Consider the following 4,471-nt stretch of genomic DNA (forward strand, 5'->3'; position numbering starts at 1 on the left):
GTTCGGCTGGCAGAGTTCACAAAGAGCACACGCTGCATCTTACGGACATCCCAACGTCTTGGATGCAATCTGTGACATCCACGAATTTCCCCTCCGCTCCTCCGATGATGATCGCACACCAGAGCGTTCCCGGCGTGCGCCAGCAGCAACAGCCTCAACCTAGTGGAATGACACAGGTGAATAGTACCCATCAACACGAACAGAGGTATACCGCTACACATGCTCAGGAACACTTGACGCTCCGTGATATTACACCGCAACAACATCATCGACACCAGCAACTCTATAACCCCGGCGACGTCCCACTTCGGCATACTCTAGCACACGAACAAACAGCAGCCGAACGTAACAGACAACTCACCTCGACGCACAAGGTCAACCCTGAGATCCCACCAAAGAAGCCCTGTGCTATTGTTGGGAAACGACCCCACGTGCAGCGTCGCTCCGGAGGAGCTTATCGGTCCGCCGCGGAGAGCGATGACGATTAGAGCTCTCTCTACCTCACGCACACACACGCACACACACACACAGAGAGAACAGTATAAATACAAACACACACACACACACACACATATACAGAAGCAGCTCTAATGTCAAACAACTATGGCTTTGCAAGGAAATAAGGTCGAGGTTGGTCGTTTCAGTGAAGGAATGTATGTCAAGTCTGAGCACCACGTACACGAAAGCCTGGCCAGAACATGTGGTGTGTGCATGGACGTCATACTTACCAAACAGAATCCCTCGGAGCGCGTCTTTGCCATCTTACCAAACTGCCAACATTGCTTCTGCCTGCACTGTATACGAACCTGGAGAAGAAAGACAGATGTTGTGTCATACAACGCGGCGAAGGGATGCCCTGAATGTCGGACTGTGTCCTTTTACTTCATACCGTCTAAATGCTGGGTGACAGATCAGGACGAAAAGAACGAGATCATCAGCCTCTACAAGACGAGTATTCTGTCCAAAATAACATGCAAATATTTCCTCAAAGGCAACTGTGTGTTTGGGCCGGACTGTTTCTACAAGCACAGTGCAGGATCGCCCAACAACAGACCACTGTTTTACTAGCGGATCGACACAGCCAGCGCAGAGAAGTGACTGTAGACACTGTTACACAGCCTGCAAGGGACTGCAAGCGTCCTATTTGGAGATGCTGTGATTCATAATAATACTACTGTGCTTGTCTCTGGGTCGTGCGTTGAGGCTGCGTTTGGTATCTCGATGCCTCCCATTTGTACCTGCTGCATGTATCTACGCGTCTCTGTTTAACAGTCACTATTTTTGATGGTATTGCTGAATAAAATGTATAAAATCTTTTCTTTGTGTATGTGTGAATCATTTGACCCAATGTTTACTCGAACACTAACAAACAGAATCGCACTGCTGTTTAAATGTTGACAATAAAAAATTTTTATTACGTGCCGCAGTTGGTACAATATCGTCGTACATTTGTTGTCAGTCAAATAACTGTCATATGCACTTGTTACAATATCTTTATACATTAGTTGTCTTGCATTGTACAAGTAAAGTCCAGTCTTCTTCTCAACTCAAGTCTTCGTCTCACACATCGGTGAGACATACTTGGTTCACGAAGTTTCACTGGGGCTCCCAGTCTGGCTTTGACAGGAACCCGAGTCCCCTTCGAGGTGTACTGCTTATTCCTGCGTGGCGTATAGTACATATTCACAGCTTCAAACTCGTACGACAGGTTTCTGCGAATACGGTCCTTGCCGCCCGCACGCTTCAAATCGGACCGGTCTCGACGTCTCAGCCCGAGACGACTTTTAACCGGAGCTCTGGGTGGCACTGGCGACACGGCAAGCTGCGCCATGGGTGAAACGACCCCTTCTGTGGGATAGCCCCCTGTCTCTTGAGCCAGTGCAGACGTAGTCTCAATGCAGGTAGCCTCAGTCGTCCGGCCCTGGACTTTGTTCCACGCTTGCAAAGAGTTCTCGTGCGTTGTATCCATAAGTCGTTTTGAATACAACACGCTTCTAAGTTGGTTACACAATCTTTGATGGCGATCGGCAAATTCTTCACCGTATTGATGCAGAGCGTGGTGACGCGTCATGCCCAAGAAGGTCGCGAAAGACGTGTTTTTAAACCGATCGCACAAATGTCCAAGGTTCCAGATGGTCAGGTAATGGTGCACAGCCATAGCTTGTGTACGAGGTGTAACTCGAGAAGCTGTGTTGGATGAGACTTTGTTTCTTGGGTGGATTGTCTTATACTCCGGGTCGGCCGGGTAATGTAGCCAGGTCGGCCGAGTAATGTAGCCAGGTCGGCCGGGTAATGTAGCTATGGACCCCCCCTCCCCCCAGTGTGTTTGTGAGAATAAGGGGGTAAGTCGTCGACCGACTGACACAGAACACAGTGATCGTGGGAGCACAAAAAACACATAATACTGTTTATTTCCAAATAGTATGCGTTAAACACATGATACAGAATGAATGGTGATAACACAATTGTCATACTTTCAAGCAAGCTGCTCCTGTAGCAAGCCTATATTATGTTACATTTGCAAAAACATTAGACCGCCAGGATGAACGCCAACATGCTCAGGGAGGCTATCACAACGGAGCCTCGTGTGGATAGCGTAGAACGCGAATATGCACCATCTCCGTGCATTGTGGTCTCGCCGTGTGCTGCGGTCGTGGTGTCGAAATACCATGGGATCTCTGTTGAGACCGTGAGCTCTTCGTCCATTGTGGACTCGCCGTGTTCTGTGACTGTGAGGACGATAAGGCATTCAAGCTCTGTGGGGTCTCTGGATTCACCTGTCCGAACCGTACACGAGTACAACCCTGTGTCAGCCACACTGACGTTCCTTACAATCACAGAAACGTTTCCGTTGTTCATGGATGGGTCCATCAGCCGCACTCTGCCGTGGAAGTCTGCGTGTTGCTTGGTCTCCTTTGCGTGTTGCTTGGTCTCATTTAAACGCTTATTCCAAACGTGAAACACGTATCTGTCATCGGTGTATCCTTCCTTCGTCCACAATGCGATCAGGTTGTCGTTGGTACGCCTCAGACTCTCACAGTGAAGAGCGACATCTTGTCCGCTCGTCGCGCTTACGTGTTTGGGATCTGATGGCAAGAAAAAAAAAAACATTCGAGTAGTCACACAGCGGGGTACGATCGAAAGGTGTTACTTTGGGCGTGCAATGGACAGTGTTCACGTAAAGCAAAGGCAAGAGTGTGCAATGCAGGCCATTAAACGTTGCAAGTGACTACATACCTGTTGTGTTGAGAGCCGTAGCTAGGGACAAGGCGCACAGCAACATCCAAAAGCACGAAAGGCGTAACGTTGCCATATCGTTCGCTGTCGATTCACCGAGGTTATTGTTAACGTGTGATACTTGTGGCTCCTATTACTGTCTGTGCCGTTCGGACTATATGAGTCTAAATACTCCCCCTCCCCTCCCCAACCCCGACCTAGGTAGTTCGGATCCCCGACCTAGGTGAGTCGGATCCCCGACCTACAGTCAGACACACAAGCAAAAAAACAAAACAAAAAAAAACCACACAACAAGACCGACCGATGTGCTCAACGAGCGTTTTATTTCGATGTGACATATGAATTAGCCAGTGTGGTTCCTATACTCTACAACAACAAAAGGTTCACACAGTCTATCGTTCACCTGTAATACACTTCGCCCTGCACACGGACCATTTCGCCCCCTTGTTGTAACTCTTCTCTGGTGTGACACAACAAAAGGAAAGCATTGCGGACTCGCTGTGTCCTGCGGTTGGTGATAACACAATTGCCATACTTTCAAGCAAGCTGCTCCTGTAGCAAGCCTATATTATGTTACATTTGCAAAAACATTAGACCGCCAGGATGAACGCCAACATGCTCAGGGAGGCTATCACAACGGAGCCTCGTGTGGATAGCGTAGAACACGAATATGCACCATCTCCGTGCATTGCGGACTCGCTGTGTCCTGCGGTTGTGGGAATGACATGACGCGGGATCTCTGTGAGCTCCCCGTTCATTGTGGACTCGCCGTGTCCTTCGGTCGTGGGGTCGAAATTGCGCGGGATCTCTGTTGAGACCGTGAGCTCTCCGTGCATTGCGGGCATGCCGTGTGCTGCTGTTGTGGGCATGACATGACGCGGGATCTCTGTTGAGACCGTGAGCTCTCCGTGCATTGCGGACACGCCGTGTGCTGCTGTTGTGGGCATGACATGACGCGGGATCTCTGTTGAGACCGTGAGCTCTCCGTGCATTGTGGACTCGCCGTGTCCTTCGGTCGTGGGGTCGAAATGGAGCGGGATCTCTGTTGAGACCGTGAGCTCTCCGTGCATTGTGGACTCGCCGTGTCCTTCGGTCGTGGGGTCGAAATGGAGCGGGATCTCTGTTGAGATCGTGAGCTCTTCGTCCATTGCGGACTCACCGTGTTCTGTGACTGTGAGGACGATAAGGCATTCAAGCTCTGTGGGGTCTCTGAGTTCACCTGTCCGAACCATAC

Source organism: Astatotilapia calliptera, chromosome 18, assembly GCF_964374335.1.
Source record: "Astatotilapia calliptera chromosome 18, fAstCal68.1, whole genome shotgun sequence".
Taxonomy (NCBI): domain Eukaryota; kingdom Metazoa; phylum Chordata; class Actinopteri; order Cichliformes; family Cichlidae; genus Astatotilapia; species Astatotilapia calliptera.